Source organism: Diabrotica virgifera, chromosome 3 (genome assembly GCF_917563875.1).
Source record: "Diabrotica virgifera virgifera chromosome 3, PGI_DIABVI_V3a".
Classification (NCBI taxonomy): Eukaryota; Metazoa; Arthropoda; class Insecta; order Coleoptera; family Chrysomelidae; genus Diabrotica; species Diabrotica virgifera.
The window spans coordinates 181,691,781-181,707,489 of NC_065445.1; the positions used below are offsets into that span (position 1 = coordinate 181,691,781).

The 15,709-nt window shown below is 31.1% G+C and overlaps 1 protein-coding gene across 1 annotated transcript in view; it reads right to left on the minus strand.

Annotated features, from left to right (window-relative positions):
- Positions 1-15,709, minus strand: part of LOC126881430 (zinc finger protein 570-like) — a 47,719-nt gene that overhangs the window by 2,077 nt on the left and 29,933 nt on the right. The window lies entirely within an intron of this gene.

Sequence of the window (15,709 nt, forward strand, 5' to 3'; positions counted from 1 at the left end):
AATTTCCCCTGAAAGACGTATAGTCCATTCTTTCACGGTTTTTGGTCTAAATTTTAAAGAGCCGCTTGGATTGACATGGAATTTGGCATACGTATAGCTTACATGTCAAAGAGAAAAAGTGATATTGTGCCGTTGTGTGCTTTTTCCCTGGGGGTGACTTTCACCCCCTCTTTTGGGTGAAAAAATATATGTCTAAAATAAGTCCGGAAATGGGTAGACTAATTTTAAGTATTTTTTGTTCTATAGAGCTTTATTATTCTATTAGTTCTATTAGAGAATTATGACAGGTGATAAATAGCAGTCTGATTTTTGCATGAGAGTTTAATCTCTGTTCGGAGAGTTTAAGTCTGTTCTGTCGGACAAAATAAATGTGCCGTTTTCGTGGTCTGACCGTTCCAACTTTTTAAGCTGTTCCACAATTAAAACTGCCCCTGTTCCAGTGTTCCCATATATCAAAGTTTGTCCGACTAGACACCCTTAAGCTATTAACAAATTTTCAGCTTGCTATTAATCAAATTTTTTCTCATACGCGGGATCCAGGCCTATAAGTATTTTGTCGAAAAAAACGTTCTTAGCAAAAATATAGCCTATAAAAAAGTAAAAAAAAATGTTGTACGCGTTAGGTCTCTGGATCTCGTAGAACCAGAGTTATAGCCAATGAAAAATAGATTTATATTCACCAAATTTCAAATAGAATATTTCGACGAGAAATATCCAAAAAATTAAGCACTTTTTGGGGAAAACCCATTTTAACTTTTTTAAAGTGTTTAAAAAAAGCTTTATTTTTGTTTTTACAAAAAGTTTCTAACATTAAATTTAAGCAAGTTACGATCAAAATAAAGTTGGTCCCTTGTGTTTTTGCAAAAAAAATCGGGAGGACCACCCCCTAATTAGCAACTTAAATGAAATTAATCGTCACCGCTCCAAAAATTATTTTACTTATGTTGTGTTTATATGATCTGTAAAGTAAAATTTTTAAAAATTTAAATTTTGAAAAATACGCTTTTTTTCAAAATAACTTAAAAATTGTTAGAGATACCAAAAATCTCGAAAAACAAAAATAGTCAGATTTGCTTTTCTGAATATCATGTATTTTTTTGTTTTTCTGTTAGACACAAATTGATTAAGATTTGGTGTTTCTAAATTTGCATACATTCGTGATCAGTGACTCGTTCAACCCCTACAGCCCTTTCAATAATAAGGACTTTGAACCGATGAAACTTACAGATCATATAAACAATATATACAGAAGTCAAGAAACTTGTGAAGTCGTAACGATTAAGTTCATTTAAGATGCTAATTAGGGGGTGATTTTCTCGATTTTTTTACCAAAACCAAAAGGGACTAACTTTATTTTGAGCGTAACTTGTTTAATTTTGATGCTAGAATTTTTTTTTATAAAACAAAAATGAAGATTTTTAAACACTTTAAATAAGTTGTAATGAGTTTTCCCCGAAATGTGCTTCATTTTTGATTATTTCACGTTAAAATATTCCATTTGGAATTTGACGCATATGAACCTATTTTTCATTAGCTATAACTCTGCTTCTACTAGGTGTAGAGACGTGATATATACACCATTTTTTAAAATTTTTTACAGGCTATATTTTTGCTAAGAATGTTTTTTCGACAAAATACTTACTATTTGAGTTATTTGCGAAAACCGTCTAAAAGCGTGGTTATTTTGTTGAAAAAATGAACACAGTCACTGCCAAATAACTCGAAAAGTATTGACTTAGTGAAAAAACTCTATAGAACAAAAGGTACTTAAAATTAGCCAGTTTATCCATTTCCTGACTTTCTTTGGACGAATATTTTTTCACCCATAAGAGGGGGTGAAAACCACCCCCAGGGCAAAAGCACATATCGGCACAATATCACTTTTTTCTTTGATTTGTTAGCTATGTGTATGCCAAATTTCATGTCAATCCAAGCGGTTCTTTAAAATTTAGAGGTTTTGCAATATTTTACTGTTAAAGAATGGACTAGTAGACCGCACAAAAATTTGGCAAAAAAACTGCGGAAATATTGATATTATATTGATGGATATCAGTGACCTGAAACAGAGGGTAATTTGCCAGGATCATTATGCAGTGGAACAGATTTACCAAAGTGGCCAAACAAAGTTATTAAGGAAAAATGCTGTTCCTCTAAAATTTGCACAGTTAGCAACTGATTTAGATGAGTACTCATCTTTGGAAATATTTTTATGTTTGCCTAATGCGCCTTGTCAATGAGAATAATACTATTAAAATATATTTTATATAAAATCAGTTGATATTGAGTGATTTATATATTTTTTATACAATTAAATCAAAAGAGATTTTTTTTAAATATGAATGCGTTGTTAGTATCACTCCAAAAATAACGGAGATGCTTGTTTTGTTTTAATTAAAATTATTACACATACATTTCAATGATTACCTATTTTAGGTGATACCCCACCAGTATTATGCTCTACATACGTTTATTGCGGTACGAAACGTAAAAAATCTACAAGTGGCGATTGTATGGTTAGGTCAACTCCATCGCCTAAGAGATCAAGTAGTAGTCTCAGTGATATTTCCAGTTTTGATATTAATTTGCCCACAAAACTTGAAACTGAATTGACGGAGAAGGTGAAAAAATTGGAGTATCAAGTAAATGCTTTAAAGAAGAAGTGCCGTCAGAAGAACAGTCAGCGTTGTAGGAGAACAACAAAAAACAGAAAATCGGCAACCAAATTTAGGTGCTTTAGGAAGAACAGAACAAACAAAAATTGCCAACACAGGTCTGATTTTCATGATGCGCAGCTTGCTACATAAGGCTACGCGGCTTGCTACGGGTGGTCCAATACATAGCGACAACTTTAAAAACATTGTAGTCAGCGGCGGCCGGCCAGGTGAAGTAGGTGAAGGTGATCTTCACCAAAAAATATAATCAAATTAAGACAAAAAAAAAAATAAAAAAATATAAGTAGCATTATTATATCTAAATACTGAAATTAATTATAAAACTATTTTTTTTAATTAATCCAAAAATTAAAAAAGAATTTTAATATGTAATCCAAAAATTAAAAAAGAATTTCAATATGTAATACAAAAAATAAAACTGTAGGTCCTTGACGGTCAGATACTGACCTGTGTCATTTGACTTCTATGACTCGAGCAGATGAAATTTCGGTTTAGATGAAGACGCAGATGAAATTTTAGTTCCCGGCTGCACAAGCGTCAACGGTTGTCATGGCAACGTGACGTCATCATATCGGCACTGGTAGTACCAAAATTAGCAAGTGCAGATGAATTTAAAAATAAGTCCACCGTATTCACCTAGTAAAATTTTAGTTGGATGGGTGCTATGATGGGCAGTATTCGTTTTTTTTTTCGGAAGATGGAAGACCGCAAATCAGTTCAGCTGGCTAAAGGCTTTTTATGAGATTTAAATGATTTTGAGTTTACATTTTTAGCAGTTTTTATCGACATTTTTCATATTATAACAGATATTTTATATGACGTTCTTAAAAAAAAAGTCCCTAGATATTCATTTTTGTTTAAACTAGATATAAAGGACTCGTCAATTAATACGTGATAAAAGAAGCGAATAATTTTTTAATTCTGTTTTTGACAAAGCAAGCACAATGACCGTTATTAATACTTTGAAAAGATCTATAGGTGTGATGATGGTATGAGCACGAATGCAAATTCTACCCAATTTTTCTATTTAATATATTATATATTTTAATGGAAATGGATGTACATTTCCAGGATTGTGATGAATTAAAATTCTTTGTGAATTGTGATTGTGATGAATAAGCTTAGCAGATACAACAAAGTTTAGGTTATACAGTTTGATCTCTGAAAGAGAGCTCTGCCTTTTTATGCTGACGGAAATTTAAAAAATGGTAATTTGCAAGAAATGGTTATAAAATTACAACCAATTAAAGACATTGTTACAGAAGCCTATAATTTGTTTTGTTTAAAAATTCTGACAATTCCATCGAATACCGTATCTGTAGAAAGAGAAGTTTTTCGTGCTTAAAAAGGCTAAAAACTTTTAGTTTGACTGTTATCGCACTCATAGAGAACTATTATATAAACTTTGCACAAGCATCCTTTCTACGAAGATATCATTGATAGATTTGCTTCCATAAATGATCAAAGACTCGACTTGATTTATAAAAATTAATTAAGTCAGTTTTATTAATCTATCTAATACATACTGCTTTTTTGTTTAAGTATTTCTCCATCCTCGTCTCTAATATAAGTGCCATAAAAAATTTTCAAGTTGTTAGGGCCCTAAACTCTAAACATTTTTTAAAGCATTTTTAATGAGATTTGCGCGCATCATAGGTATAAGTATACCGAAATTTCTTTTGAGTCCGGCAGACTTTCCTCATCTTCACCACTTTTTTAGGCCACGAGCCGCCGCTGATTGTAGTTGAAGTTGTTTCAAAATTACAAAATATTGGGTATATACCAAAAGTGTTGTGTGATCAAGCATCTAATAATAGAGCTTTATTTAAGCTGTTAGGCGCATGTAAGGATCAGCCTGCAATAGAAATAGGAAATCAGAGGATTTTCACTGTGTTCGATACACCCCACTTATTAAAAAGTCTAAGAAATAATTTTCTTAACAAAAAGTTGACGTTTTTTGCCGATTCTAAACAAATATCGTGGCAAGATATTGAATACACATACAACATCGATAGAACCAGTGTGAGAGCACGATGCATGGTGAAAATGACAAACGTTCATATAAACCCTAATAATTTTCAAAAAATGCGTGTAAAATTAGCAGCACAAATTTTTTCCAACTCAATTGCCTCAGCAATATCAACAGCAATGTCTGTAGGGCAGTTACACACCAAAACGGCTTCTCTTACTGCCGAATTTTTGAAAATTATAAATAATATTTTTGATGGTCTTAACAGCAAATATTGCAGTGATAGTAATCCAAACACAAAGCCAATGTCAACTTTAAGCAAGTCAACTGAAAACTTAAAAGCAGGTTTAGAATATTTTAAAAAAATTAAAGTTTTTGAAAATAAAAAGAGAGAAATAATATTCACTGTCTACACGGCTTTCAGTGGACCATTTTGTCAGTTTTATGTTTGTGGGAGGAACTTCAAAAATAATATAATGTGTCATATCTTTTAACATCTTTTCTGAACCAAAATCCTCTAGAAAATTTTTTCTCTATTGTGCGCAATAGAGTTAGTCTAGTGCGTTCATAAAAAAACATGTGTTTTTACTTAATAACAGGCGGTAGCTGGTTTGTCTTTAAATTCATGCGTGGAAGAGAATGATGCTAGATCAAAAGTATGTGTTTTATCTCGTCAGGTATTAATGACGCACGGGTAAATAATCGTGGACTCAACTGAATGTTAAACTACACTATTAGCTTTAGTTTATATATACAGTAGATATTAACAAGTATTTTATAATATCAGGAAAACAATATCAGTATGTCTTAAAAACTTGGAATCATATGGAAACTTTTTTATTCAGTTTAGGGAAAAATTTATTATTGATAAAAACTTGCACGTCCTAAAACTCAAAATGAAAGAATCAGATGTCACATATTATGAGTCGTATACCAAGTTTGTTAAAAAATATTAATTCTTCTCAAGAGTTATATACCTTAATTTTTAAAGTACTTTCATATAAACATGAATGTGGTTTTTAATTATTGTTCTCGACTTTTAATAATAAAATGTTTCGATATTGTCAATAATGAAAGTACTTCTTGAGAACAAGAAATAATAAATATCTTTTTTTCCTAAAATTTTAATTTTACTATCTTAGTTTGAAAAGAATTAACATTCAAATATACTTATTTACTTTGTTTTGAAATATGATCTAATTAGTGATGTTTTAAACTTTCTAATCCTGTCCGTTTATCAGCTTTTACCTATTGTTCCTAGGCAGATGGCTCTCAACTATTTATATGTTGGAAATTCCCTGTCATTTTGTTTGTTTTGCAATATTTTACCTGGGGTGAATGGGTATATCAACTTCAAATAGTTTATTTCGCATTAGTTCTGAAAATATCATTCTTTTACAAATTGCAAAAAATAATTTACATGTGAATTATCACTGCTAATTTTATTATGTATTTTCTATTTTGTTTTTTTTGTAGTGTATTAATAATTAAATAATTTTTAAAAAACCTCTTCACTATTTTTATTAATCAATTTTTAGCGTTTTATCTGAAGTAAAATCGGAATTCCAAAATACAGATTACAATCGCGTTAAAATTATTTGGCAAAATGCTGAATACTACCCTTATATCGTTATCTATTACGCCAGCCAAGCGACTCAAATTTATTTTTCAATCTTGGCAAAAATTTCAATAAATGTCGCCACCGTCCAGCCAGTTAGTACCTACTTAGACTTGAGGGGCAAAGAGGTGTAAGTGGGCGGAGTTTAACACTGAATTCGATTTTTCCTAAAGGTGAGGTATCTATGTAGTTATTAATCAATGGCGGTAGTAAGTGCTTTTATGCATATAAAGATTTTAAACCGGTGGTCACATAATATGGATGTGAAACGTGGACCCTCTGAACCACTGATGAAAATCAACTGAGAATATTTGAGCGCAAACTACTAATAGTATGAGATCCGAATATAGGTCGAATATTTCTAGCATGGGTTGCCTACCAAAATCGTGTCATAGCTATCCTTAGTGGAGGCCGTAGGGTTGAAATCAATAAGTATTTCAATCACATTTTTTCTTGAAAACTATGGTAGAAAACGGTGGCAAATTTTTAAAGACACCTCAAAAAACAATAGATTTTGCGGTGGACATATCAGAACTCATCATTGGATCATGGTAAACAAAACATTCAAAAAGATTTTACTAGCTTATGAGTTTCTCTAGGTAACGCTGTCGAGTTTTTTAGTTTTGTCGATTTTTGACTTTTTGGAATCACTCAGAAATCAAAACAACGATCTTTTTTGCAAAAAGGGTGAAAATCAAACTATTTATTATTGTTAAACAAAAATAAGCATAAAACAAAAAACATCTCGACAGCGTTACCTAAAGGAACATCTACAGGAAATATATACAAAATTCCAGGTCGGTTGGTCAAATAGTTTTTGAGTTATAATGTCTACAGCCTTTGAAAAAGCAGTTTTGAGAAACACGCGTTTAAAGTATTGTCAACTTTTATTTTCAATTTCTTTTTTGTCTGTCAAATCGTAAAGTGATGCACACCGGAATATGTTCTTGAATCGCGGAGTAATTTACAAAAGAAAATGAGAACAGCTGTTGACCGTTTCTCACTACGCACAAGCGCGAACTTTCTGCAAAGCGAGTCAAAGGTAGGGAGATAGTGTTGAATATCCCTACCTTCTACTCGCTTTGCGGCAGGTTCGCGCCAGCACGCTTGAACGTAGTGAACATCGGTCAACATCTGTTCTTATTTACTTTTGTAAATTACTCCGCGATTCAGCAAGATATTCCGGTGTGCATCATTTTTTACGATTTGACAGACAAAAAAGAAATTGAAAATAAAAGTTGACAATACTTTAAACGCTTTTTCCTCAAAACTGCCTTTTTCAAAAGCTGTAGACATTGTAACTCAAAAACTACTTGACCGACCCACCTGGAATTTGGTATGTTTTCTTTAGACATTCCTTGAAGTTACGCTGTCAAGATGTTTTTGTTTTATGCTTATTTTTGTTTAACAATAATAAATAGGTTGATTTTCACCTTTTTTGCAAAAAATTCGTTGTTTTGATTTCTGTGATATCAAAAAGTCAAAAATCGATAAAACTATAATAACTCGACAGCGTTACCTTGAGAAACTTATAAGCTAGTAAAATCTTTTTGAATTTTTTGTTTACCATGATCCGATGATAAGTTCTGATGAGACCACCGTAAAATCCATTGTATTTTGAGGTGTCTTTAAAAATTTGCCACCGTTGGTTTTTCAATATTTTTCCTTGAATATAATCTATGAATTGTACTGAATATGCCTATTTGATTTAAAAATAAAGTAATTCTACCATAATTTAAAAAAATGGGATTGAAATATTGATTTCAACTTCTATGGACTGCCCAAGGATAGCTATGACACGATTTTGATAGGCAACCCATGCTAGAAATAATATTTGTCTATGTATGAAATTTCATCAAAAAATTTTTCATCCGGCATGCAGATGGGTACAGACCGACCTATATGTTAAGTACATTCGCTGTGCCAATTATTATACAAGTGCGTTTTACTGAAGATTGCCGAACGAAGTGACTCAATTCATTCGCCAGGGTTACTGGGTGACACAAAGACTAAACTGGCTTGGTCACCTAGAAAGAATGCCAGATAGTTGAGCTGTAAAAGTAATCCAGAGATGGAAGCCCCAAGGAAATAGAACAATAGGAAGGCCCCGTAAAAGAAGGGAATCTTAAAACCATGAACATAATTTTTCATCCGGCATGCAGATGGGTACAGACCGACCTATATGTTAAGTACATTGACTTTGAAATTTATTAGACTCTGCCAATTATTGTACAAGTGTGTTTTACTGAAGATTGCCGAACGAAGTGACTCAATTCATTCGCCAGGGTTACTGGGTGAAACAAAGACTAAACTGGCTTGGTCACCTAGAAAGAATGCCAGATAGTCGAGCTGTAATAGTAATCCAGAGATGGAAGCCCCAAGGAAATAGAACAATAGGAAGGCCCCGTAAAAGAAGGGGAATCTTAAAACCATGAACATCAGGCAGTGGCGAAGAAAAGTATCCGACTGGGCTGAATGGAAGAACATTGTTAAGCAGGCCAAGACTCGCAAAGGTTTGTAGCGCCATTAGAAGAAGAAGATAGCCTCGTTTTCTTAACATTCTGTTTTTTGATTCATTCGCTTATGTTTAAAAATAAAAAAAGTTAGGTACTTTAACAACTAGCCATGTTCATCTTCAATACAGAGTGTTTCTAAATACGTGCGATATACTTTAAGGGGTAATTCTCCCTGAACAAATGACAGTTTGCTATATAAACATAATGTCGACAAATGCTTCGTTTACGAGATACGGGATTTTGAAATTTTTCTTACAAACTGACGATTTATTCATTGCTCTGAAACCGGTCGAGAAATGCAAATGAAATTTGGTAGGTTTTAAGAAGTAGTTATTGCGCATTTTTTTTTTCATAAAATTAAGAATTTTATATTCTCCATTTTTCATCGCATTTGCATATTACCCGTATGCACGCCAATGGTGATTATAAAATTCCTAACTGTACGTCAAAAAATGCGCAATAACTACCTCCTAAAACCCACCAAATACCATTTACATATCTCAACCGGTTTTAGAGCAATTAATAAATCGTCCGTTTGTAAGAAAAATTTCAATACCCCGTATCTCGAATATGAAGCACTTGCGGACATACATTTATGCAAACTGTCATTTCTTTTTCATGCAGAATTACCCCTTAAAATTCATCGCACACCCTGTATTGATGAAAAATATGGTTAGTTGTTAAAGTATCTAACCGTGTTATTATCCAACATAAACAATTGAATCAAAAAACAGAATGTTAAGAAAACCTGAGGCTATGGTTGGGTTTAAATTTCAGTATTTCATAAATGCTAAAATATTCTACAGGGTGTGGTGCACTCCATACATATACAATGACAAGTTACCTGTCTAGCAATAATATTATTACAGCGACATTGTTAAAGAATAGGGCTTTTCATCGATTGTCATTTGTTTCGAGCTTCTATTATATTTTGTATAATCTGTGTATCATATTAATATACACGGATTATAAGTAGAGACTGGAAAATATGCACTAAAAAATGTCTAAAATATGCATGCAATATGCATTTTAAAACAAGCTGAATATGCACAATTAACATGCAAATATGCATTTATATATGCACTTATTTTTATATGAATAATTTTATGGTTTACGTTAAATACATAAATAAATAAAAAATAATAAAAATAAATAAATAGGTTTGAATTTAAACCAAATTGTATTATTATTTCTTAATATATTTTTTTAACTTCAGGTTTTGTGACAAATAAAACGGCAAAATATTTTATTTTGACCACAAGATAAATAAGAGTACAATAAAATAAATGTACATATTTTTATTGTTACAATATTGATTCATATTTTCTAAACTAATATTATAAAAAGAGTACAATAAAACAAATTTACATATTTTTATTGTTACAATAAATAATCATATATTGATTCATATTTTCTAAACTAATATTATGTCTTCTATCTGTTAATATTTGTTTATAGGCAGAAAAAGATCTCTCAACGTCACAAGATGTAATTGGGGCATATTTAAACTTTGCTATTAGAGACGGATCCATATTAATATTTTCATCGAAGTTTCCAAAATTGATTATATTATTTATTGAACGCAATAAAGTGAAACCCTCATTTTTGTTTAAAACGTCATCAAGTTTATCTTTAATTTTTACTCCAATTTCCCCATTCAGATTTGTTATTTTCTGTTTAACCGAATCAACAATAGACATACTATTGTGAAGACATAAATTTTGAGCCTCTAATTTTGTAATTGAACTTTCAATGATATCGAAATTCGATTTTATATACAACAATTGATTTTTAATAGACTTTTCTTTAAAAATATTTTGACAGTTATCAATAGCGGTACAAGTCGGATCAAAACTTGAAATAACGCTTTTGATGTCGTCGTAGTGTTCAGATAAAAATATAGCACTTTTAAGCCAAGTTCCCCATCTGGTTAATACTGGTTCTGGTGGTAAAGGAATATCGGGAAGCATCTCCCTATATACCTGTACACGTAGTGGTGCTTTCAGAAATACTTTTTTTACATTATTTATTAAGGTGTTTACATTGGGAAATTCAATTCTAACTTTCTCTGCAACTCTGTTTAGGCCGTGCGCCAAACATGTACAGTGAATTAAATTAGGGAAAAAGATTTTAAGATTGGATGCAGCTTTCATCATATATGAGGCGGCATCACTAAGCATTAATAATATTTTTTCAAATGGTACTTGATCAGGTAAAAAAAAATTTGTTAGGGATTCGTTAACAAATCTAGCTATTGTAGCATAGTTTGTTTTTTCCAAACATTTTACACTAATTAAGTATGAGTTTTTAAAATCGCCAGAGTCGTTAAGAACTCCAACAATTAGATTCGCAATTTGTCGACCCTTTGTATCCGTTGTTTCGTCGACGGAAATCCAAAGATAATCGGCTTTTAACTGATTTTTAATACTCGTCATCACATCTTTGTAACATGCACTGACATATTTTTTCCGAAGAGTTGAAGAACTTGGTATTTGAGCTGGTTTATCTTTAATCTTGCAATAAGTTTTTAAAAAGTTTTGACACGATTTATGTTCTAACTTGTGCAGAGGGATATTGCAGTTCAAAAAAAAATGGCATAAATCCTTTGCAAAGGTTTCTTGCCCAACTGACGTATTCTGAATCTGCAAACTGTTCTGTAGAATCTGCTGGCGAGGTTTATTATCATTTTTTGATAGCTTAGTTTGGTGAAGTGAAGTTTTTATGTGTTGAACTACTTGGAATTTCTTTTGACATGGAATCTGGAATATAATGATAATGATGTTTTAGATGTTTTCGTAAATAGATACCTACATTAAAATGATCAAACTTTTTAAACCTCCCCCAATTTTTTTTTATTTCTCAAAGTGAAATTGAAATCGTCAAACAATAAAGTACAGTCAGTGTACCGTAGTATACAGGGTGGGCCACTCTCAACACCTCGCTCTGTATAAGCCAAACCGTTGCGAACTTTAAAAAACAGTTTTTGAAGAAATGGGACGGTTTGTCATTTTAGAATAGACAGACACATAGATGTGCAAAGAAGTTTGATAAGTTTAAAAATCTATTGAAGTGGAGAACTTACCTTTTTATCACAAATGGTGCAAAACATACTTTCACTGTCGATAACTTTTAGATGATTGTTACTTCCAATCCAACTTCTGAGAAGACTTGATTTTTCCCTTGCTACTTTAGGCATTTTCACAATAATAATAAAATGATTTTTTTACACAGTATAGTCAATAACTTGCAATCACAAAAGTTGAATAATCGGCGATTGATTTAAGACTAACCATTCATAAAATAAAATAATCTATCCTACCCTTAAAACAGTGTTGCCAACTCGACCAATATAGTATTTGCCAAACCTCACAAGAATGATGGAATGATCAGTTCAACAGTAGGTATTCCATTATCAACTAATAAAAAATCCCTATAGCAAGCATAACCCAGTACAGATAAATTATTTGTTTTAAAAAATGCTGAAACATGATCCTGTAGTTAATAGTAATCTCATGGTCCACAGACATAAGTACTAATATAAACATTATTGAAGGCGAAGGGATTTGCTGATGTAGGTGTGTATGTGTGAATGGTTAAACATTTTTTGTTAGGAATCAGATTTGACTCACTGATATCAGTTTCAAGTTCCTGTGAGAGAGTTCCTAAGTTGTTTTAGTAATTGTAAGGCCAACATAAAAATTTGTTCTGAATTAGAAGATTTTCGATTTTTACTAAATAATTTTTATATTATTTAATATGCTAGAAAATATGCTATATGCTAAACAAGAAATAAATAAGCTAAACAACACAAAAATATGCCAAATCTAGCATAAAATAAGCTAAATTGGCAACGCTGCCTTAAAATTTCGTTTTGGTTGGTTTTCCCAGAATAATTCATAGTTGGCCGACACCAGCAGAAAGTACAGGTAATATTTGTAATGTTATTCAAAATATAATCGGTATTTACTTAGGTAATTTGTAAATTCTGAGAAGTCTATAAATCTTAAATATCCGGATAATGATACCTGCAGCTATAAATAACGCCCATTATGTTTATGGGTACAACAACAAAGGAGCTTAACAGCAAAATATTTACTTTCACATTTTATTTTAATGGATGTTGATGTTACTAATATATACCTTATTTTTAAATGGGGTAGAGTAAATTCCCATCAAAATATGCATTTATATGCTCTTAAATCTCCAAATATGCAAGGCATATGCATTTATGAAAAACATGAGAAGTATGCAGCATATATATGCATATGCATTTTGCATATAATCCAGTCTTTAATTATAAGACATGTGACAGAAGCTCGAAACAAATGACTGTGAATGAAAAGCCATATAAAGCTATAACATATTAAAAAATCACTTAAATCAGACAGGTGTAGAAAATTGAGACATTAAAAATAACCCATTTTTAAGGTGGTGCGCTAATTTCTTGGATTAGTGTATATTAGACATTGAATGTCTAATATAAACAGTAATTAAGCAACTTTCAATAAATATTTTTTTTAGTCAATAGGTTTTAATTTTATAAGCAAATATACTAAGGTTGTTCAATTGAAACGTATCTTTGATTCAGAAAAATTATCGGTAAGCATATATCTACAAATAATTAGATACTACTATATTTTAGGCATATTATATTCCATTGTTCCACCACCATATTCACACCATGTTTAAAGAATTTTTGTAGCTGTAGGTCGAAGAATTCTTTAAAGGCATTTCTTCGTCGATTTAAAAACGGTTAACTTTTAACGCCATTTTCAGTGGCCTAAAGATGTGAAAATCGTAGAGTGATGAATCGGAACTCTAGCGTGGTGACTCTAATATCCTCTATTTCTTTCGTTGTAGATATTTTCACTTCATAAAATTTTCATATTTTTCACTTTTCATTTTCACATTGAAAATTCATAAAGCGAATATTCCACTTAGACCCATTTGTAGTACCATCAATTCTCCTTGTAGTGAACTATCAAAATTTTTATTAAATATTATAAAACCATTTGCAAATAATAATGACACATTTATAAAAAATACACAACATTTTTTAAGCAAATTATCAAATATTGAATTTAATTCAAATAATATTTTAGTAAGTTTTGACATAAACAGTTTATTTAAAAATGTGCCATTAGATAAAACTTTAAACATAATCAAAACGAAATTAGAGAATGATAATATATTGACAACTAGGACAAGACTAAATGTATCAGCTGTAATGGAGTTATTGACATTATGTAGTAATAATACCTATTTTCAACTAAATAATGAATTCTATAAACAAAATTTTGGTCTAGCAATGGGCTCTTCTTTATCTCCATTATTGGCTAATATATTTATGGAGGATTTAGAAACTAATATAATTTCTAAACAAAATTTAAAACCCACAGTATGGTGGAGATATGTAGATGATGTGTTTTCAATACTGCCTCATAGATCAGAATTGTTGAATATGTACATTCATAAATATTATAAACGATCAAGAAGAGACAATAAAATTTACAATGGAAAAGGAATATAATAACACTCTACCTTTCCTCGATGTTTTAGTCTCAAAGAAGGATACTGGATATGAAACTCAAGTGTATAGAAAACCAACACACACCAACATATATCTCAATTACAAACCAAATTACAACATCAACGTTAAAAAGGGAATCATTAAATCATTATATGATAGAGCCAAATTACTTGTTCTAACAAAAATTCATTTTTAGAAGAAACATTTGTTAACATCTGTTTTGTTAAAAAATTATTATCCTTTATCGTTTATAAATAAGGAATTGCCAAGATTGGATCGAATGGAACAGAACAACGTAGAACGGGATCCTATAACATCCACAAGAAATAATACGAGGAAAATATCAATACCATATATAAAAGGACTATCCGAGAAACTTAAAACAATAGGAAATAACTTCAACATTCAAAACAACAAACACATTGAGATCTATTCTATCTAAAACTAAACCTAACAATGAACAAAAAATAACAAAGAATTGTATTTATAAAATACCTTGTGAATGCGAACAATTTTATTTAGGTGAAACATCAAGACCATTAGACGTTAGAATAAGTGAACATCAATCTTTAAAAATATTAAAAATAGACAATTTGATAGATCTCAAATATGTCAACATGCATGGGATAATGAACATAGAGTTCAGTGGAGAGATTCAAGTATAGTCCTAAAAGAAACAGATAGCAAAAAGAGAAAAATCAAAGAAGCGGCACTAATTATGCTAAATGAAAACAATTGTGTCGCAAATTCCTCGGTAGAATGCAGTAGGATGTGGTTACCCATACTAAAAGAGGAAGTCAATAGAAAGAAAATACCACGATTAGTAAGTCATTAACATATCGAGTTAGTACATATTTTATATTTTAGTATTATTTATATAATATCTATAAATTATTAATATTATTTATAATTTAAAATAGCATATATACATTAAAGTCAGAATTCGGTATTAGTTTTGAGGGTAAACTAAATATAAGCCCAAATACTTACGATGTCGGGATAGTATCACGAGGTTTTTTTCCTGTTTTTCCCTCGTGATTTACTATGGAATCTCTATCGCGAGAATTTTACTGCCATCGTTGCATTTGGTTGTCTTTTTAAAGACAGATCACATTCTATGATTTTTTGTGGCGGATATTCTTGAGTTGGGGTTGATTTCATGTAATCGAATGAACAATTGGCGCGTTCACCAGATGCAAACGTTGGCAATCAGTTTGCGCTTTATGGTTCTGAACGACTTGCTAACGTCAAACATGTTTGGAAAGCGGTCGCCATTTTTGCAAACATAAGATATTTAAGTTGAACTTTGCAAACGTGTTGAAATATGGCGGGAATTTAAATTGTATATATTGTAAAATATATTGATAAGGGTTTTATATATAAAATAAAGGCTACTGAAGACAT